The following is a 22,877-nucleotide window of genomic DNA, read 5'->3' on the forward strand; positions in this document are numbered from 1 at the left end:
ACACGCAAGCTCTCACCCAGGCACCCATACACACAAGTTTGCACCCAGGCACCCACTCACACCAACACACACAAGCTCTCACCCAGGCACCCATACACACCCACAGACACAAGTTCTCACCCAGGTACCCATTCACATCCACACACACAAGCTCTCACTACCAAACCTCTTCTTCCTTCGCTGCAGGGATGGGCTTCAGTTCCGCCGCAGCTTTACTCCAGTAGGCCTTCTTTTTTGCCGCCACAGGGATGAGCTCCCGTGGTGGGCTTGCTTGGTCGGGGTCGGGTCTCCTCTTCGCCGCTATGGGAATGACCTCCCATGGTAGCCTTGCTTCATCTGGGTTCGACACTGCCATTCCTCCCACCCCACCCCCGGGCTATGCGATGCCCCTTCTTCCTGCCTCACCAGCCAATCATAGGCTTCTCCCTTCTTCCTACTCCTACTGGCAGGTAGAAGGGAGGAAGCTTCCGATTGGCCTACATGGGGGCAGGAAGAATGAAGGAGACTTCCCATTGGCCCACGGGGGCTAGAAAAAGGGAGAAGGGATGTACAACCGGGGCAGTGGGACACCAGGAGCCGTGACACACCTGCCGGTTCTTGGCAACACTCCGGTTGAGAATCGCTGCTTTATACAATATGTCAAACTGATTCCTTTTATCACCCTCCAACCCCCATTACAGAGATAGTTTTCTAGCAGTTTCTCATAAATTTATAGACAAATACAATTCTGCTTAAAGACATTGTAATATAGTGCCCCTAGTGTACCCTTGTGAGCATGTGCAGGACCAGGCTGAGAGGCTGGTCCCCTTTAAATCCTCTAGAGAGAGAATGGCTATGTGCGGGACCCTGCTGGGTGGGAGATGCTTGGTGTTCCCAGTACAGGGGAGGATAAGTTGCTGAGCCAGCGGGGAGAAGATGGGCCCCATGGATCTGGTATCAGGAGCTCCAGGTCCTGTCTGAGAGTGGGAGCTCCAGACCTCTCTCTCGGGGAGGGTAGGAAAATTTCTGGGAAGTGCCTAAGGATCTGTGAAGGTAGGCAGACTTCTGGGAAGTGCCTTGTTAGTTGCGACAAAAGAGTAGTCTTTGTGTTTGCAGCTGTGTTTGCCAATGCTAACAGTGTTAAGTGTGGCACTGTAAATAAATGCACTGAAGTTACAGAAGAGTCTGAGTGAAATTCATCTGGCTGTATCCAAGTCCTTGACCGCTCGAGTGCCACAGACATATTCTAAGATTAAGGAACTGGGTTCTCCTCTCCCACCCTTTTGTTAAACTATTTCTCTCCTTAAGAATGTAAGAACATAAGATTTTCCATACTGGGTCAGACCAAAAGTCCATCAAGTTCAGTTTCCTGTTTCCAACAGTGGCCAATCCAGGTCACAAGTACCTGGCAGGATCGTAAATAGATTCAATTCTGCCTGTTCCAGGGATAAGGAGTGGATTTTCCCAAGTCCACCTTAAAAATGGTTTATGGACTTTTCCTCCAGGAATTTGTCTGAATCTTTTTTAAACCCAGCTATACTACAGCTTTCACCACATACTCTGGAAACAAATTCCAGACCTTACTTATGCACTGAATCATTTTAAAAAAAAATTCTCCTTTTTGTTGTAAATGTACTGCTTAGTAACTTCACTGCATGTCCCTTAGTCTGTAGTTTTTGAGAATAAACAACTGATTTTTATTTATCCATTCCATTCCACTCATTATTTTATAGACTTCTATCATATCTCCCCTCAGACATCTCTTCTCAAAGCTGAAGAGCCCTAACCTCTTTACCTTTCCTCATCCCTTTTATCATTTTGGTCGCCTTGTCTATACCTTTTTCAGTTCTTTTTTTTTTTCCCCTGCAATATGGTGACCAGAATTGCATACAGTTCTCAAGATGTGGACATCATCGAGTGATACAGAGGCAGTATGATATTCTCTGTTTATTCTCCTTCTTTTCCTAATAATTCCTAGCATTCTCTTTGCATTCTTGGCTGCCTCTGCACACTGAGCAGAGGATTTCAACATATTTTCCATGACAACGCCTAGATCCTTTTCCTGCCCTAATGTGGAGTCTTACATTATGTAGCTATAATTTAGATTGCTCTTCCCTACATGCATCACTTTGCACTTTTCCACATTAAATTTCATTTGCCATTTGCATGCCCAGTTTCCCAGGCTTGCAAGATCCTCTTGCAGTTTCTCACAATCCTCTTCTGATTTAACAACTTTGAATAATTTTGTGTCATCTGCAGATTTGATCACCTCACTCGTTCCATTTTCAGTTCATTTATAAATATGTTAAAAAGCAGTGGTCCCAGAGCAGATCCCTGGGGCACTCCACTGTTCAACTTCTCCATTGAGAAAATTGTACATTTAGTCTTATTCTCCATTTTCTATCATGTAACGGTTCTCAACCCAGCATAGGATATCGCCTCCTATCCCATGACTTTTTAATTTCCTCAGATGTTTCCCATGAGGGACTTTGTCAAAAGTTTTTCTGGGAATCCAGAAAGATTGTATCAACTGGCTCATGTTTATCCACATGTTTACACCCTCAAAAAATGTAGGAAATCGGTGAGGCAAAACTTCCCTTGGCTAAATCCATGCTAGCTTTGCCCAATTAAATTATGACCATGTACATGTTTAGTAATTTTGTTCTTTATGATGGTTTCTACCATTTTGCCCAGCACTGATGTCTGGTTCACTGTTCTGAAGTTTCTTGAATCACTCCTGGAATCCTTTTTAAAAAATTGGTGTTACATTGGCAACCATACAGTTTTCCAGGCACCTTCTCCCACTTTCATAAAGAGTCCCATGCTTTCAATGTATCTAAATAATTTTGTCTAACTTCTCAGGTTAGCTTTTCCATATTGAATGTTTCTCAAATACAATTAATCTATCAGAGGTGGGTTTTTTGAACTGTTCCAGTATCTGGTGATGGTCTGCCGGGCTGCCACAAGGAGGTGGGTATTAAGCGGGTCAGGAACAACATCAGAAAATATTTCTTCACACAAAGAGTGGTGGATGCATGGAATGCCCTTGCGGAAGAGGTAGTGAAGACAAGAACAGTAATGGAATTCAGAAGTGCATGGGATAAACAGCGAGGATCCCTAGTGGCTAAAAGATGTCAATGAAGAAAAGGGGTAAGCTGCACAGAGCGGCAGTTACTACCTATAAAAAAAAACCAAACAAAAAAAACAAACACTTTCTGGACAGATGGATGGATTACTTGGGTCTTTTTCTGGTATCATTTACTATGCTACTATCACATCAGTATAAATGGATATTCCATTCCCTCTTTCCAGATTAATCCGCAGTGCTTTTTCCTTACTGCTTAAGCCCTACAGTTCTGTTGCTTTATTTTTTATGTATAGCGCTACTCCGCCACCTTTCTTCCTTCCCTGTCTTTCTTGACTAGATTATAGCTTGGTATAACTACACCCCAGTCATGGTTCTCCATGTACCTCGTCTCTGTGACTATCACTATATCAAAGTCATTCTCTTCCATGACAGCAGTCTATAGCCCTTACTACTGAGCCACTAACATGGCCCCCACATGTTTCTTCTTTTTTAATACATTTTTACTGTGTACCCGATATTGTGCTTGTGTGCAGAGATCTGCAAAATCTCCACAAATAACAACAAAAAACCAGCAAGAAACTAGGCTTTCTGTCTTTTTCAAAAAATTCAGAAAAAGCATTTAATGGGAAACGTTTGGGTGAAACATACGAAAACTATAAAAAAAATTACTCGGTTTGCTCTTTTTTGCTCTATACCATGTTTTAACCAGTAGAAAGTTACAGCATGGTAGATTTTGCCATTTTCTGTCCTTCACATAAAAATGTTCCCATTGAAGTCCATTGCAAATGCATTTGAAAATATAAGAATCATAAGACTGATTTGCAAAAGTCATGAGCAAAATAAATATTGCCTGCAGTTAAGCTATGCTGGAGGCTTTTAGTAATTTGTGCTGTACATCACTTCCTGTTATTCCACCATTTTATTGCCACATGTAAGTCGTGAAATGGTGGCTAGGGTAGTCCATGTGAAGGCTCATGGTAAGCCATATCCCAAAATGAGTATCCTGCTTTGGATGTTGCAACCCTGACACATTCTGAGGAAATAATCCATCTCTAGCTGATTGGCAGTGCATGCAACCTTGCTCTGGCCTGCCACATTAACCCCAAGTGTTACATTTCCAGGTCAAACTCATTTTATGCAATGTGATTAAAAAAAAAAAAAAGGATTCTCTATATCTTTGGTAGAATTTAAAAAATGTACAGTAGTGCTCCTGCATACCATACTGCACAGAACTGGAAAGAAATATTGATTTTTTTTTTTCAGCTATTCAAATTTTTGGCTCACAGTGGGTTAGAAAAATATGTACAGCTTCTAGAACAATCTGTTTTCAAAAATGTGTACCCTGGTTGTTAAAGCATTACACACTTAACAAGAACAGTAAGTCTGGCTGTTTAAGCAGCTGCCTAATTACTAAACTGGTGATAGATACTTGGTGGCTGTCACTCTTGGAAGTGCTTCCCAGTGTACATTATGGAGTACATGTTCAATATCTTAATACAGGTAAACTTTTATTTATTTATTTATTTGTTTGTTTATTTAGTGGAAATTAGGTGCATAGCTATTGTTTTGCAAGAGCCCGACGTACTAGCAGGGTCACAGGAAAATGTGGAAGTGAATAAAAGGTGGTGGTTTGGTGGGGTTCTGACATTTGCGCGCAGCTTGCTATTTTGCAAGAGGTATATTCATTCACCAGTTCACCGACATCTCTGCCAGTTCACCCAGACCCTCCAGAACGTCACGCTTACCCCCATCACTTCACCCAGTGCACACACCCAAAAGCTGCAGGCAAGTGTATTTTCACTTCTGCAATGTGCTCATGTGCTTCCAATGTAATGCATGTGCTTCAGTGTAATGCATGTGCTTCCAATGTAACCCTTTCTTAGAGAATTTTACTGGGGTAACATAAAAATATTTCTATTTCGGGGTTGATTTCTTCTGCCACTTCCCCAGTGTCGCTATCCCAAGGAGTGGGACCTTTCTGTAGGGAAAAAGGTAGCATAGTCCCGGGCGGTGTGTGGCCTCTCTTTCTGTCACTGCAGGGACCAGACAGGACTCAGTATGGGGTGCTGAAAGTAACTTTTCCTGTGATTTTAAAGAATAAATAAATGTATAATCAACTGAGTAATTTTTTTTTTCCTTTATATCTGTGTTCCGAATGAAGCTTTAAAATGTGGAATTCTCCACTTTCCTCTGTATATGTGTCTCTGGGAAGCTACTTACCCCTTCTGGCTCTGAGATTGGCAAGAGTCCCAGCCTGGCATGGAAATCTTAATGGTGAGGGTCCCCAAGGCCATGGAAAAAGCGCGTCTGCATTCCAGCAGAGTCCAGGGTGTTTCCCCCCTTCTAAACAATCCGGCCTCTTTTATGTTACGGTGACCTCTCTGGAGAAGTGGTCAGACGTAGTATAGGGATCTGGCTATCCCAGTTAGGAGGGGTGGTACTCCTTGAAAGCTAAACAAAAAAAAAACCCACACTTGCTCTACTCCTAGCCCCCCTTCTAGGCAAAGGTCAAGCCATCACAGACAACCTCAGAGGGAGGTGCTATACAAAATGGTTTCTCCCTCCTGCTGGATTCCTAAGGCAGAGATCTAAGGCCTTCTGTTGGAGTCTCTACACCAAGTGCACGTGCATGTATTTTCATAAGCACTCTTTATACATTACCTGCCTCCACATATAATTTAGGGTTATTACATTTGAAATATATGAGTGTACTTTTATAAAATGTATCCAGATTCCCGCATCACAGATATGTGCAACTACTAAAACATATGCACATACTTATGTGACAGAGATAGGCTGTATTTTATCAACTGGGCCGCTCCCATCACACAGTTTATAAAATCCTGTGGTAACTTTAGTTGTACCAATTTCTAGCTTTTTGCTAATTTTTTTTTACATCAAATTCAATGGGAAAACTTTTGACAAAACAGGTTATAACTGATTAAAAGGACCTAATCATGGCTTTTGCCAAATGCCCTCTTTCTTTAATTTTAATTTTTTTTTTTGTCACTGTGATAACTTGGCGATAATGGCTTGAGAAACAGCCAGAAGAAATAAGGCAGAAGACTCTGGCTGTTTCTTATATGTGCAATTTATTTACAGTGAAAAAAGTCAAACAAACAAATGCAACTCCCCTTAAATTCAGATAGAACACAGACATCACACATAGCAGGTCTTTGCATAAAATGGGTTCCTATCTGCTCCCCGGGGTCTCTCTAACCCTTCTAGACCCTGAGTTCTTGTACACTGATGAAGGGCTCCTCCCCCTCACCCAGGATTCTTTGTGGATATTAAGGAATACCTTGTGGGTATTAAGGAATACTGGGCGAGACAGCTGTGCCCGGTCCATTAACCCATTATGTCCCAAATATTTTAAGAAGCTATCCTTTAAATAGGACACTGCAACATAATGGATTAAAGTGATCTGAGGAAGTTTCCTATAGACTCCCTACATACCCTACCCCCTCAGCTCATATTTATTCGGTTGAGCACCTCCCTGTACCGGGGACACTTCTCAGGACAGGAAATCCGCATTGGTGTTTTCCTTTCCTGCTGTATATTGTATTTTAGAGTTGAAGGACTGTAGGGCCAGGAACCATCGCATCACCCTTGCATTAGACTCCTTATTTCTATTTATCCAAAGAAGAGGTTGGTGGTTCATTATGAGCATGAATTGCTGTCCCGGTAGGTAGTAGTGCAAAACCTCTAAGGCCCACTTAACTGCCAAGGCCTCCTTGACTGCTGAAGAATGCCTTTCCCATGGCATCAACTTCTGGCTAATATATGCCACAGGATGTTCTTGGCCATCCTTCTCTTGGACTAAGACTGCTCCCAAGCCTGTTTCTGAGGCATTGGTCTATACCATGAAGGATTCTGTGAAGTCCACACTTATCAGGACTGGTTCAGAGTATAGCACCTCTTTCAGATCCTAGAAAGTCGTCTCTGCTTCAGCTGGCCAGTGAACCTTCTCCAATACTTTCTTCACCAACAGCTTTGTGAGAGGCTCCACCTTCTCTGAATAATTGGGGATAAATCTTCTAAATACCCTGTGAAGCCTAGGAACGCTCTTACTTTCACTTTTGTTTGTGGCACAGGCACCCTCGTTATTGCCTTGATCTTCTGAGTCTGCAGATAAACCTTGCCCTTCCTGAGGGTAGGACTTCTTGCCCACCTAGGAAGCACTTCTTAGGGTTGACAGTCAGTCCTGATCTCCTCAAACTGGTTAGAACAGCCTGGAGTTAGCTTAGGTTTGCTTCCAATCTGGGCCGTACACCACAATATCATCCAAATAGGCAACTACATACCCTTGATGTGGGTAGTGTTGCGCTCCTGCTTGCGGGCTGTGCCGTGAGCAGGCACTTACCTTGCGGCCCGGAAGCTGCCGGCGTGGCAGGAGCTGTTGCCGAGGTCCTCCTTCAGAGCAGGAGCTGCCTGTGTCCCTCTCCTGCACTGCGGGCCCTGCCGCTGTGCTTCCATGAGGCCCAGAGACCGCAGACATGCCTTGCCCCCTCCGTGGGAGGGGACTTCATCCCCGGTGTTTCCTGCAGCAGGAGTCTGCCTCCAGTCTCTTCTTCTGCAGCAGGAAGCTGCTACAGCATCGGGCCAGCATTGCTTTAGCTTCATCTTCAGCGGCAAGGACGCCGCTCTCCATGGTCCTGCCCATTTCTGACTTCTTAGGCACGGGGCCACGCTTCCTCACTGGATTTAAAGGGCCAGCCCTCCTGACCCCTCCTGATGAGGTCACCATGGGAGTTCTCCTTCAGCCCTATAAAAGGGCTCTGCTTTCATTCGAGCATTGCCTTGGAAAGGGGCTAGTCCTCCTTTGGACTCCTCGCTTCCTACTTCCTACATCTTTTTTTAGGTCAGCCCATAGTGCTCCTTCATTGCCCCAACTGATGGGGCAATGAAGAAGCACTATGGGCTGACCTAAAAAAAGATGGGACATCCATTTTTATTGGAGTGGTTTACAGGCCTCCAAACCAAAAGGAAGAGCTGGACAGAGATCTGGTTGAAGACATCCAAAAGATAGGAAAGAAGGGAGAAGTGGTGATCGTTGGAGACTTTAATATGCCAGATGTAGACTGGAGAATCCCATCTGCAGAATCTAATAATAGTAGAGAAATAGTGGATGCCCTGCAAGTAGCTTTGTTCAAACAAATGGTAATGGAACCCACGAAAGAAGGAGCTATACTCGACTTAGTGCTCACTAATGGAGATAATGTCTCTGATGTCCAGGTGGGCGCCCACCTCAGCACCAGTGATCATCAAACGGTATGGTTTAACATCACAAAAAGGATACGGAAAAGAAGCACAAAGACCCGAGTTTTGCAGTTCAAAAACACGGACTTTGATGAAATGGGGAAGTACCTGGAGGAAGAATTAAAAGGCTGGGAGAATGAGAGAGATGTAGATCAACAATGGACCAATCTAAAAGGAGCAATTACCAAGGCAACTAATCTATATGTTAGAAAAGTAAAGAAAAGCAAAAGAAAAATGAGAACCAGATAGGTTTCAAAGGAGGTGGCTGACAAAATAAAAGCTAAAAGAGTAGCGTTCAAGAAATATTAAAGATCCCAAAGGGAGGAGCACAAAGAAGAATATCTGGTAGAACTGAGGGAGACGAAGAAATTAATCAAGACAGCAAAAAGTCAAGCGGAAGAGAGGATTGCCAAGGAGGTAAAGAGAGGTGACAAAACATTTTTCAGATACATCAGTGAAAAGAGAAAAGTTCAAAGTGGTATAGCGAAATTGAAAGATGGAAAGGATCAATGTGTGGAGAGAGACGAAGAAATGGCAGAAATATTAAATGAATACTTCAGTTCTGTGTTCACTAAAGAGGAACCTGGAGAAGGACCATCGCTAGTTAACAAGAAACTGGAGGGGAGCGGAGTAGATGTAACTCCATTTACAGTAGAAAATGTATGGGAAGAGCTGGAGAAACTGAAAGTGGACAAAGCCATGGGGCCTGATGAAATTCATCCCAGGATACTGAGGGAGCTCAGAGATGTGCTGGCGGGTCCGCTGTGTGACTTGTTCAATAGATCCCTAGAAACGGGAGTGGTGCCGAGTGATTGGGGAAGAGCATTGGTGGTCCCGCTTCACAAGAGTGGGAACAGAGAAGAGGCTGGTAACTACAGACCGGTTAGCCTCACTTCGGTGGTGGGAAAAGTAATGGAGTCACTGTTAAAAGAGAGAATAGTGAACTATCTACAGTCGGGAGAATTGCTGGACCAGAGGCAGCATGGATTCACCAGGGGAAGATCCTGTCAGACAAATCTGATTGACTTTTTTGATTGGGTAACCAAGGAATTGGATCAAGGAAGAGCGCTCGATGTCATCTACTTAGATTTCAGCAAAGCTTTTGATACGGTTCCGCACAGGAGACTGGTGAATAAAACGAGAAGCTTAGGAGTGAGTGCTAAGTTGGTGACCTGGATTGCAAACTGGTTGACGGACAGAAGACAATGTGTGATGGTAAATGGAACTTTCTCTGAAGAGAGAGCGGTGTTAAGTGGTGTACCGCAAGGATCGGTGTTGGGACCGGTCCTGTTCAATATCTTTGTGAGCGACATTGCGGAAGGGATAGAAGGTAAGATTTGTCTTTTTGCGGATGACACTAAGATCTGCATCAGAGTGGACACGCCGGAAGGAGTGGAGAGAATGAGACGGGATTTAAGGAAACTGGAAGAGTGGTCGAAGATATGGCAGCTGAGATTCAATGCCAAGAAGTGCAAAGTAATGCATATGGGGAATGGAAATCTGAATGAACTGTATTCGATGGGGGGGGAAAGGCTGATGTGCACGGAGCAGGAGAGAGACCTAGGGGTTATAGTGTCTAATGATATGAAGTCTGTGAAACAATGCGACAAGGCGATAGCAAAAGCCAGAAGAATGCTGGGCTGCATAGAGAGAGGAATATCGAGTAAGAAAAGGGAAGTGATTATCCCCTTGTACAGGTCCTTGGTGAGGCCTCACCTGGAGTACTGTGTTCAGTTCTGGAGACCGTATCTACAAAGAGACAGAGACAAGATGGAGGCGGTACAGAGAAGGGTGACCAGAAAGGTGGAGGGTCTTCATCGGATGTCATACGAGGAGAGATTGAAGAATCTGAATATGTACACCCTGGAGGAAAGGAGGAGCAGGGGTGATATGATTCAGACCTTCAGATACTTGAAAAACTTTAACGATCCAAAGACAACGACAAACCTTTTCCGCCAGAAAAAAATCAGCAGAACCAGGGGTCACGAGCTGAGGCTCCAGGGAGGAAGACTAAGAACCAATGTCAGGAAGTATTTCTTCACGGAAAGGGTGGTGGATGCTTGGAATGCCCTTCCAGAGGAAGTGGTGAAGTCCAAAACTGTGAAGGACATCAAAGGGGCGTGGGATAAACACTGTGGGTCCATCAAGTCTAGAGGGCGTGAATAAAGTGGAGGCAGCAAAACACTGCACGGAGCGGCAGTAGCCACAGAGGCATTCAAACACTGCACGGAGCGGCAGTAGCCACAGAGGCATTCACGGAGTGGGATGCCAGTGGCCAGTAGTTATTGTTCCACCTTCACGGAGCGGAAGGATGGAGGGCTGCTATCTCCAAAAAAAAATAAAAAAAACAAAAAAAACAAACAAAAAATAATAACAGGGGTGGGTAAGAGTATGGGGAAAGGGTGTGGCCTGCTTGTTACAGCAGTTGCTACCCCTAATTGAGCTGGATGTCACTTGGATGCAGATACGGCGCTGCTCTCTAAATTGGTGGTGGGGTGGAGGGGAATTAGGGCTGGAGGGTACTGGAAGCCAATAGTAACAGGTGGGAGAGAGAAAAAGGGAAATAAAAATGGATAAAGTGCGTAGCTTGCTGGACAGACTGGATGGGCCGTTTGGTCTTCTTCTGCCGTCATTTCTATGTTTCTATATATGTTTCTATGTTTCTTTCCTGACCAGTGTTTGATGTCCAGAGCTTGCTCCGCTCCCCTCGTGGTCCGCGACCAGCCAACTGGCTGTGTAGGGCGCATAGGGGACAGTGTGGTCCGCGACCAGCCAGGCTGGGCTGTGTAGGGCGCCTGAGGGACCTTGTTCATCTGTCCACTTCCTTCCTGTTCCTGGACATCCTGAGGGGCTGTCGCCCATCCTGTGCTTCAGTACCTGAGTCTTCGCTTCTTCAATACCAGAGTCTTCGTCAAATACCTAAGTCTTCGTCTTCATTAGCACCTGAGTCTGTCCTGTGCCTGTGGCCTTCGTCCACCTCTGCCTCCTGTCCGGCCTGCTGCCTCTGCTGTTACCCAGACGCAGGTCCAAAAGGACTTGAAGTGGTCAGAGGACTACTCAGAAACCAACCTTGCGTGGTTGGCCTCACGGAGGCCTTGCAGGTCGGCGGGGGCCTGGGCTCCCAGGTTCCGCTCAGACGAGGTTCCATCTCACCTGCCTCGGCGCTTCCTCGAAGCTCCTCTCCCGATTCGCTAAGGCCCAAGGGTACACTCCACTCGTCCCAGCGCAACTGGTTTCCAAGGCCTCGAGCGCAACAGGTAGAGCCGGCAATTGACCAAGCATGGAAACATTGCAGGGCTGCCATAGAGTCCAAAAGGGCGGCAGGTAAAGTGGAAGAGTCCCTCAGATGTCGAGAACGCAGTCTTCTCCTTCACTGCTGGCGTGAGAGGCACCTGCCAATCTGCTTTTGTAAGGTCCAGGGTAGAGATGAATTGGGCTGATCTCCGATGCTCTATCAGCTCATCCACTCAAGGCTTTGTGTATACGTCAAGTTTTGAGACTTTGTTGACCTTTCTAAAGTCAATGCAGAACCTTATGCTGCTATTTGGCTTCACACCAACACTATGGGTGAGGACCAACCACTGTTAGTAACATAGTAATGATGACAGAAAGGAACAAATGGTCCATCCAGTCTACTCAGCAAACTTCTTAGGGTAGTATTTTCTGCGCCATGCAGGTTACCCCTTGTTTCTCTTAAGGGTAACAACTGCTACTCCATGAGCCTTCCTGAAAATTCAGACAGTGCTGATGTGTTTTGCATATGGAGTTAGCCTTAGAAACAGTCCTGTATTTTTTCACTTATGTCTGTATATCATTACCTTAGATCATAAAAGTCAGGGCCCATGTTGGTGGTCATCTGAATCCAATTCCTCTTCCACCACCCCCACCCCCCCACACACACCATCAAAGTGGAGAGTGATGTTGTAGTTGTGTCAAAAGCATCACGACTTATTCGTTAAGGGTAGTAATCCCTTGTCTTCTTTTAAGGGTAGTACTTGCTTCTCTGTGCAGGTTACCTCCATGTTTAACAGTTCCCCAGACTGTAAAAAGTCAAGGCCCTCATTGGTTGATGTCTGAATCCAACTCCCCCTTTCCCCCTGTCATTAAATCAAAGAGCAATGTTGCAGTTGTATCAAAAGTATCAAGGCATAGGGGTAGATTTTCAGACGAGCGCGAATAGCCTACTTTTGTTTGCGCTCCAGGCGCAAACAAAAGTACGCTGGATTTTAGTAGATACGCGCGTAGTCGCGCGTATCGGCTAAAATCCTGGATCGGCGCGCGCAAGGCTATCGATTTCGTATAGCCTGCGCGCGCCGAGCCGCGCAGCCTACCCCCGTTCCCTCCTAGGCCGCTCCGAAATCGGAGCGGCCTAGAAGGGAACTTTCCTTTGCCCTCCCCTCACCTTCCCCTCCCTTCCCCTACCTAACCCACCCGCCCGGCCCTGTCTAAACCCCCATCCTACCTTTGTCGGGGGATTTACGCCTCCCAGAGGGAGGCGTAAATCCCCGCGCGCGAGCGGGACTCCTGCGCGCCGGGCCGCGACCTGGGGGCGGGTACGGAGGGCGCGGCCACGCCCCCGGGCCGTAGCCACGCCCCCGTACCCGCCCCCAAAACGCTGCCGACGCCCCCGAAACGCCGCGATGACCGGGCCCGCCCCCCGACACGCCCCCGACACGCCCCCCTCCGAGAACCCCGGGACTTACGCGAGTCCCGGGGCTCTGCGCGCGCCGGGAGGCCTATGTAAAATAGGCTTCCCGGCGCGCAGGGCCCTGCTCGCGTAAATCCGCCCGGTTTTGGGCGGATTTACGCGAGCAGGGCTCTGAAAATCCGCCCCATATTGGTTAAGGGTAGTACCCACAACACAGCAAGTAAGGCCGTGACCTCTTTTCTTCATTTCCATCCTCTAGCCTTTAGGGATCCACAGTGTTTATCCCATTCCACTTTGAATTCTTTGACTGTTTTCATTTTCGCCACTTCCTCCGGAAGGGCATTCCAGGCATCCACCTCTCTCTCCATGAAGAAATATTTTCTGGTGCTGGTTCTGAATCATCCCTTTATGCGACCCCTAGTTCTACTGATTTCTTTCCAACTGAAAAGATTTGATGCTCGTGCATCATTAAAACCTTTCAGGTATCTGAAGGACTGTATCATATCTCCCCTGCACCTCCTCTCTTTCAGGGTATATATATTTAGATCCTTCAGCATCCCGTACATCTTCTGATACTGAACCCACACCATTTTGGTCACCTTTCTCTGGACTGCCTCCATCCTGCCTCTATCCTTTTTTGAGATACAGGCTCCAGAACTGATCACAGTACTCCAGGTGAGGCCTCACTAAGGACTTATACAAGGGCATTATCACCTCCTTTTTCTTACTGGTTATTCCTCTCTATGCAGCCCAGCATTTTTCTGGCTTTAGCTATCGCCTTGTCACATTGCTTCGCCATCTCAGATCTCCAGACACTAAAACCCCAAGATCCCTCTCTTAGTCCATGCACATCAGTCTTTCACCTCCCATCACATACAATTCTTTTGGATTACCATATCCCAAATGCATAACTCTGCGCTTCTTGGCATTGAATCCCAGCTGCCAAATCTTTGACCACTCTTCAAGCTTTCTTAAATCACTTTTCCTTCTTTCTACTCCTTCAGGCATGACCACTCCATTGCAGATCTTAGTATCAAAGACAAACTTTGCCTTCTATCCCTTCTACGATGTCGCTCACAAATATATTGAACAGGTCCAGTCCCAATACTGATCCTTGTGGCATTCTACTTAATATCGTATTCTCTTAAGAGTAGGTTTCATTTACCATTACCCGCTGTTTTCTATCGGTCAACCAGTTTGTAATTCACTTCACCTTGGCGCTGACTCCCAAGCTTCTCATTTTATTCACAAGCTTCCTATGCAGGACTATATCAAAATTGTTGCTGAAATCCCAAATAAATCACATCGCGTGCTCTTCCTTTATCCAATTCTCTCATCACCCAATCAGATTTGTCTGACAGGACTTTCACCTGGTGAATTCATGCTGCCATGGATCCATATTGCGACCGTTGCTGCCCGACGTCTCCACCCCGTCCACCTTACCTCTGTGGCGACTCCCTCTTTGCTTGCTGGATGTTTGGCTGCCACGGCGTCATCTTGCCGCCCTCCTCCGGCGTCCCCGGACCGGCAAGACGCTGCACTCTGCCATGTTTCCCAGAAGCCTAAGGGCGCGTGCGCGGCCTCGACTCAAGTACCAGCAGTGGCGCAAACCTCAGGGGCATCCCCCTGAGATGACGTCATCCGCACCGGATATTTAAGGTCTCTGAATTCGCTAACTAATTGAGTTAGCAAGGAAAGGTTTTCTTACGCTCCTAGCTACTCGGACTCCTCCTCGGACTTCTCCAGGGTCTTCTTTAGTGAACACAGAACTGAAGTTCCTGTTTAATATTTTTGCCATTTCTTCATCTGTCTCTTCACCTTGCTCCTTGTCACCTTTCAATTTCACCAGGCCTTCCTTCTTAATCTGATATATCTGAAAAATGTTTAGTCACCTCTCTTAACCTCTTAGGTAGTCCTTTCTTGTGCTTGACTTTTTGCTTTCCTGATTTCTTTCTTCATCTTCCTCAGTTTCACCAAGTATTCTTCCCTGTGTTTCTCTTTTTGGGATCCTTATACTTCCTCAACGCTGTTCTTTTTGCCTTTTTTTTTCAGCCACTTCTTTGTGAACCAAATAGGTTTCTTTTTCCTTGAACATTTGTTTACTTTTCTAACATATATAGATTTGTTGCCTTTGTAATAGCTCCTTTTAATTTGGCCCACTGTTATTCACTTCATCCATTTTCTCCCAGTCTTCTAGTTCTTCCTTTAGGTGCATCCCCATTTTGTCAAAGTCCATATTTTTTAAATTCAAAATTCAGAACTCGTGTTTTTGTGTGACTTCTCTCTATACCGTCTGATGATCATTGGTGATCAGGTGGGCACCTGTCTGGACATTAGAGACATTATCCCCATTATTGATAGGTCTAGTATCACACCCTCCCTCGTGGGTTCCATTACCATTTGTTTGAGTGGATGCCTTTCAAGGGCATCCAGTATCTCTCTGCTTCTTGCAGATTCAGCAAAAGGTACACCCCAATCCACATCCGGCAGATTAAAATCTCCAGCAATCAACCTTCTTTCTCACCTTTTGGATGTCTTTCACCAGATCTCAGTCCAGGTCTTTAGTTTGGATTGGAAGCCTGTAGACCATGCCATTGTAAATGGAAGAACCATAAGACAATGGATAGCCCATAATGCTTCCTCAATTCCCCACTTCCCTTGTATTTCAGTTGCATTGATATTGTTTTTGACATAAGGTACTGCTCGTCTCCCTTTCCTGTCCTCTATGTCCTTCCTTAACAAGATATAGCACGGGATGGCAGTATCCCAGTCGTGAGACGCTATGAACCATGTGTCTGTAATAGTAACAATATCCAAATCCACCTCCATGATTAGGGCTGCAGATCTGGGATTTTGTTGGTCAGGTCATAAGCACTTGTGGTCATAACTTTCCAACTTTTTTCCCTTGGTTAAGAACATAAGAACATAAGAAATTGCCATGCTAGGTCAGACCAAGGGTCCATCAAGCCCAGCATCCTGTTTCCAACAGAGGCCAAAACCAGGCCACAAGAACCTGACAATTACCCAAACACTAAGAAGATCATATGCTACTGATGCAATTAATAGCAGTGGCTGTTCCCTAAGTAAAATTGATTAATAGCCATTAATGGACTTCTCCTCCACGAACTTATCCAAACCTTTTTTGAACCCAGCTACACTAACTGCACTAACCACAATGGCAACAAATTCCAGAGCTTTATTGTGCGTTGAGTGAAAAAGAATTTTCTCCGATTAGTCTTAAATGTGCTACTTGCTAACTTCATGGAATGCCCCCTAGTCCTTCTATTATTCGAAAGTGAAAATAACTGAGTCACATCTACTCATTCAAGACCTCTCATGATCTTAAAGACCTCTATCATATCCCCCCTCAGCCGTCTCTTCTCCAAGCTGAACAGCCCTAACCCCTTCAGCCTTTCCTCATAGGGAAGCTGTTCCATCCCCTTTATCATTTTGGTTGCCCTTCTCTGTACCTTCTCCATCACAACTATATCTTTTTTGAGATGCAGCAACCAGAATTGTTACACAGTATTCAAGGTGTGGTCTCACCATGGAGCGATATAGAGGTATTATGACATTTTCCGTTCTATTAACCATTCCCTTCCTAATAATTCCTAACATTCTATTTACTTTTTTGACTGCTGCAGTACACTGAGCTGATGATTTTAAAGTATTATCCACTATGATGCCTAGATCTTTTTCCTGGGTGGTAGCTCCTAATATGGAACCTAACATTGTGTAACTACAGCAATGGTTATTTTTCCCTATATGCAACACCTTGCACTTGTCCACATTAAATTTCATCTGCCATTTGGATGACTTATCCATTTGGTTGACTTATCTTCATAGTCATCTTTTCTGCCCCTTTGTTTAAGCATGGAATGTAGAGCTCATTGATTTTGTTATTATCTACTTTTTGCTTCTTGTTATTATCTACTTTCACTTAAGGAAGGCATTCCAATTTCATTGGCCACCTTCTGCCACCCCCATCCAGTAGTTTACATGCCCGATGATGTATGACCAGAATTTCTCACTTAGGATCTTCTTTCCTGCCACTTTATAGTCTTTTACTGCTCCATACACAATCCCAGCCTCCAATGTATCCAAATTTACTTTCTTTATACCATGTTTTGAGCCATGCATTACAATTTTCTGTCTGGCTTATCCTTTCCATTCCCTTTTCTGTGAGCAGGTAATATTTCAGAAAAGGTAATATTCTTTATCATGGGTTTTATCTCCTTCCCCAGACACTAGAAATCTTTCTGAATTGCTTGGATACTGTTTTCTAGTGAGGTTGTTGGTCTCTTCTCTATAACTCCGAGCTGAAGCATCTCCTTCATGTTGGTCTCAATGATACGGCATCTAGCCTTGATAACTCCAAAGAGTCATTGCCGCACAAAAACTCCAGGAGGTGTAATGATGTCATGCTGCACCAGGTGTGTATGACCCGGTAGGTTCGAGAAGATCTCCCTGTTTTGCTTCACCAGCTGCTTTAAGTCAGCTGTCTGTGCAGTGGACAGCTGCTCTCCAAAAGGAATCTGGGTTTGGTCCTCTGGACCAAACTCTTCTTCTTGTACCACTCCACACACCTATGGAACCCACTTCTTCAGAAGGTGTACATGGTAGATCTGAGTTTTCTTTTGTTTATCAGGCTGCACTATTTTGTAATCCATGGGTCCTGTTTTCTCCAAAACTTCATAGGGTCCTTGCCAATAGCTTGCTTTCCAAAGAGGGGTGAAGGACAAGGACATGGTAATGCGACTGGAATATACTTTGGACAGTGGGATGATTATAAACTCAGGCTTGGGTAGCCTGAGCCTTCTCTAAGCCCAATCATACTTGGAGCACATAGTCCACGAATTTCTGCCCAGGGTTTCTTTCGTCTTCCCAAGTTTCCCGAGCTATATCCAAAATTCCTCTCAGCCTCCTCCCATATGATAGTTCAAAAGGAGAAAACCCCATTGAGCTCTGGGGCACTTCATGGATTGTGAACAGAAAGTAGGGCAGCAAAGAGTTCAAGTTCTTGCCATCTTCATCCACAAATTTCCTCATTTCCTTGAGAATCTGTTTGAAGCGTTCAGTAAAGCCATTGGTCTGTGGGTGATATACTGAGGTGCACAGCCTTTACCTTAAGCAAGTTATTTCATTACCTTGGTCATGAACGGGGTACCCTGATCCATCAGGATCTTCTTGGGCAGCCCAAGTCATGAAAAAACTTCCATTAGGGTTGACACCACCGTCTGGGTCTTCATGTTCCGTAGCGGTACTGCCTCTGGACATCTTGTGGCAGAGTCCAGAATGACGAGGATATCAATGGAGAGAAGATCTCTCTAGTGGCCCCACAAGATCCATTAGGAAAACACAAAAGGATTAGATGTCCAAGTCTTTTTCAATCTTTATTGCAGTGGAGACTTTTTTTTTTTTGTTTTTTTTTAAATGTTGCCCGACTCAGGCCGAGTTTCGCTGTCCATGTGATGGCTGCCTCAGGAGCTAAAAATGAATCACAAAATTTATACAATAATTAATAAAACATAATCTAAAAGCAAGTGTGTAACAAGTGGAAAATTCATAAAATGGTGACAATTAGATGAACATCTGTTACATAGGTATTTCTCAATGTTACATATGCCAATATATGCAAAAGATAGGGGCATATTTTATAAAAAATATTGTTAAGGTGATAAGAGTTCTACAACATGTTATTAAACTATTTCCTTTTATTTAAATTTATATTACTGATTTTACCTTAGACTCTCATTGAAACTTGGGACCATTAAAGACGCATCAAGCTTAGAGATCAACCTCATTTAAACCAATCCGTGATGGGAGCAACTCTGTATAAGAATATCAATTGCACATGTATTAATTAATGATAATCTTTTAGTCTACATAACGTGTAAATCATGTAGTAAAAGTTAAACATCAACCTTAAATGCTCTGCAAAAATCACAAACTCATGGGCTCTATCCAAATGACAGTGCCTGTATTTTACAAAACAGTTTTGAAATATATATGAAACATCTTTACTTAAGGTAAAATCTGTAATATTTATGAGATATCACATCAGTTTGCATTCAGGTACTGTAGGTATTTCCCTATCCCCAGAGGGCTTACACTCTAAGTTTTGTACCTGAGGCAATGGAGGGTAAAGTGACTTGCCCAAGGTCACATGGAGCGACAGTGGGACTTGAACGCTGGTTTCCTGGTTCATAGCCCACTGCTCTAACCACTAGGCTACTCTAACATGCTTTAGAACTCTTATCACCTTAACAATAACTTGGCCTGAGTCGGGCAACATTTAAAAAAAAAATACGTCTCAACAGCAATAAAGATTGAAAAATACTTGGGCATCTAATCCTTTCGTGTTTTCCTAACGGCTTTCTTAGATCGCCTACCTTCTTGTTTTCTGGGCTTAAAAGATCCATGACACACCTTCAGTAGGGGATTTGATTAAGGGTATTCGTATGAGAGGTGCCACCCATACATCGGTAAGCTTTGTGAGTTAGCAAGTAGGGCAGGACCGGCCATATAACTGGACCTGCTTTTGTAGACCCTGCCAATAGAATTGTGCCAATATTTTCATCTGTTCTTTTCTTCCACCAGGTGACCCCCCCTAGAAGGAGGCTATGTGCTAGTTGCATGACCTTCTAATGACATGGTTTTGGGAACTAGGAGTTGTTCTATCAATTCGCCCTCTATACTACCCTTTGTGACTCGATAAAGTAGATTCCCTTTCATCACAAAATAAGGAGGAATAGGGCGTGTAAACCGCGCTCCAGGGACTACCTTTTTGTCCACCCTTTATATATGTTCCTAGGTCCCACTTAAAGGACTCATACTCCCTCTGGACTCACCTGAAGCTTTGCGGTTCACTGCCTTTTTCCCATTCAAAGGGGCCAGGTAAGACATTCTGGGTAGGTGGCTGTTCTCTTTATGATAGAGATCATCCAAGGGAAAGAGTTCTGGAAATTCCAATTCTTCATTGTTGTAGCTGGACGAACCTATTGTGAGCTGGTTCCAGAGATTCTTAAACTTGGGACAGTCCTGTCCTATGACCACGGAGTAGGGTGGCCAAGGAAGAACTCCCACCTCAATTTTGTCTTGACCAACAGGGGTCTTCAGTTGTACCCGGCTTGTTGAACACTGCTGCTGGTCCCTGTGTATAGATACCAGGGTCACTACTCTGTTGTAGTCAATCTGGATTTGCTTCAGTAACTCTCTTCAAACAAGCATTTTCACACTCCCAGAGTCCACTGATGCTTGAGTTGGAAGGCCTTCTAGCTCAACCACAATCACAAAAGTAGAAACTCCATGGCTGGGTACATCCATGAAATTACAAAAGTGTGGGGCCACAGCATTAACATCCATGGGTTCATCTTCCCTATGGGAACAGTCTAGCAAAGTGGCCCCTTCACAGCTGAAACATGGCGGTCCAGCTGAGGGTTGTGGTTGAGGTGAAAAATCAGGTTGGACCTATGCTACTGGTTGTCAAGGCCTCTGGCTCTTAGGACTCTACCCAGGTCAAGTGGCTTCTCTGGTAACCGTGGTGACTCAGGCATAGTTTGGGCCTGATAATAGGCCTCCACTACTTCCAGCGCTTTTTCAACCATAAGGTTTGTGTGTCAGCAGACCCACTGGCGCAGAGACCATTCTAGGCTGACTAGGAATTGTTCCAACAGAACCGCTATGGCTACCTCCACCCCAGTCTTTCCTTTTGGGTGCAGCCACTTCCAAGCAACATTTTTAAGTCTGTGGAATAGGTTCCTTGGTTTTTTCCAGCCTGCAGAACTCCTTGCTGAAATCGTTATCAGAAGGCTTCTGGGGTGAGTCCCGGTCTCTCTGGAATGGCGGCCTTGACTTCCTGGTATGTGGTCCTTCCTTCTGGATTGGCAGTTTGGAAGGCATCTTCACTACTCCCAGTGAGTAGATTCCCCAGATAGGTAGCCCACCTGTCCTCTGACCAGCCTGCCAGTCAAGCTGTGCATTCAAAGTTTTTCTGGAAACCATCTGAGTCTTCTCCTGGGGTCATCTTAAGTAGTTTTGGTGACACAGGAGGTGGACTGGTTACAGCGGTTTGCACAGCTTGTTTTATCTGGATTAGCACCGTATGCTGCTGCATCACCTGCTCTCACAATGCCTGCTGCTGATCCATTTGCATTTTCACAGGGTTCTGTTCCATCTTCCCTGCTTACAAAGCTGCCTCCAAACTCTGTACCTCTCTGGGGAAAGGTGGGGGGAGGAACAATAAAAACCTGCTGGCCTGTCTGGCCCTTACTCACTGCTTGACCCCTGACCTCACAGGTGGGGCTAGTCCCCTTGGCCTGTTGTGCAAAGGCTGGGTGAGTGAGAGGTCTAGAACAGGTAGATGTGAATCGGTTATTTACTCTTTCGGATAATAGAAAGACTAGGGGGCACTCCATGAAGTTAGCATGTGGTACATTTAAAACTAATCTGAGAAAGTTCTTTTTCACTCAACGCACAATTAAACTCTGGAATTTGTTGCCAGAGGATGTGGTTAGTGCAGTTAGTGTAGCTGTGTTTAAAAAAGGATTGGATAAGTTCTTGGAGGAGAAGTCCATTACCTGCTATTAATTAAGTTGACTTAGAAAATAGCCACTGCTATTACTAGCAACAGTAACATGGAATAGACTTAGTTTTTGGGTACTTGCCAGGTTCTTATGGCCTGGATTGGCAACTGTTGGAAACAGGATGCTGGGCTTGATGGACCCTTGGTCCGATCCAGTATGGCATGTTCTTATGTTCTTAACTGGGAGGCCCCAGGAAAAAAGAAAAAAATCTCTGCGGTGTTTTGCTTTTTTTTCTGCTGCTGCAGTGGTGGGCTCTTGACTGTGCTTCCTGCTTAGGCAAGAGATCCCATTGCTGCCAACATATGTGGTAACTTGGCAATAATGGCTTGGGAAACAGCTAGAAGGAATAAGGAGGCAGACTCTGGCTGTTTCCTTTATGTGCAATTTATTTACAGTGAAAGAAAAGTCAAACAAACAAATGTAGCTCACCTTAAGTTCAGGTAGCACACAGACATCGCACATAGCAAATCTTTGCACAGAATAGGTTCCTGCCTGCTCCCCAGGGCCTCTCTAACCCTTCAAGGCCCTGAGTTCTTGTACACTGGTGAACTGTTCCTCCCTTCACCTGTTACTGAGTTTTCTCTCCACCACCTCCACCAGAAGGCCATTCCATGCATTATCCACCTTTTCCGTGAAGATATATTTTCTGATGTTATTTTCTCTGTTTGCTGCTTTTTTCAAAATCAAAGCAGTTAATAGCAAAATAGTGTTGCTCCTGAGTCTATTCCTGCCCTCCCACCCACACCAGAGCTCAGACTCTGACCTCTTCTTCTGGAGCATTCCTGTGGAAAAAGCTTTACCTCCTGTGCCTTATTTATACCAATGAGGTATTTGAATGCCTCTGTCCTATCCATCATTTCTCACTTAGTGCACTTAAGTCTCATCTCATTTGACTTTTGGAGTTGACCTTTTAACATTTTGGTAGCCTTTCTCTGGACTCCCTCCAGCCTGGACTGTCGCTATTCTATGTTGAGGGCCCCCATGTTCTATGCTGCTCCCACCCCCAATATGAAGATAATCTCCTTTCCTTCCCTATGCATGTGCTCTTTTCTGAATAGCTTATCATGTGTTCTGTTTACTGTCCAGTGTTTGGGGAAATAGCTGTAGCTGTGCTGGTTATGAACACTGCATGTGATGCGCCATAAATGTATTTGCATAATGAAACTCAAAGTACTTCTGGGATCATTTACCTCTACTCTCTAAGCTTTTTGTTTCAAGCCAATGTTTGGGACCAGGCTGGGAAGTCTGTGGGATGCACATGAACGCTGAAGCTACAGGAACTTTGCTGTTAATGTTTGGGGCATACGCCTCGTTCCTT

General features: G+C 44.9%; 1 protein-coding gene across 9 annotated transcripts in view; it reads left to right on the plus strand.

Annotated features, from left to right (window-relative positions):
• MBNL3 (muscleblind like splicing regulator 3) overlaps positions 1-22,877 on the plus strand; it is a 272,637-nt gene that overhangs the window by 201,030 nt on the left and 48,730 nt on the right. The gene's annotated exons all lie outside the window — the stretch shown is intronic.

Source organism: Rhinatrema bivittatum, chromosome 6, assembly GCF_901001135.1.
Source record: "Rhinatrema bivittatum chromosome 6, aRhiBiv1.1, whole genome shotgun sequence".
Taxonomy (NCBI): Eukaryota; Metazoa; Chordata; class Amphibia; order Gymnophiona; family Rhinatrematidae; genus Rhinatrema; species Rhinatrema bivittatum.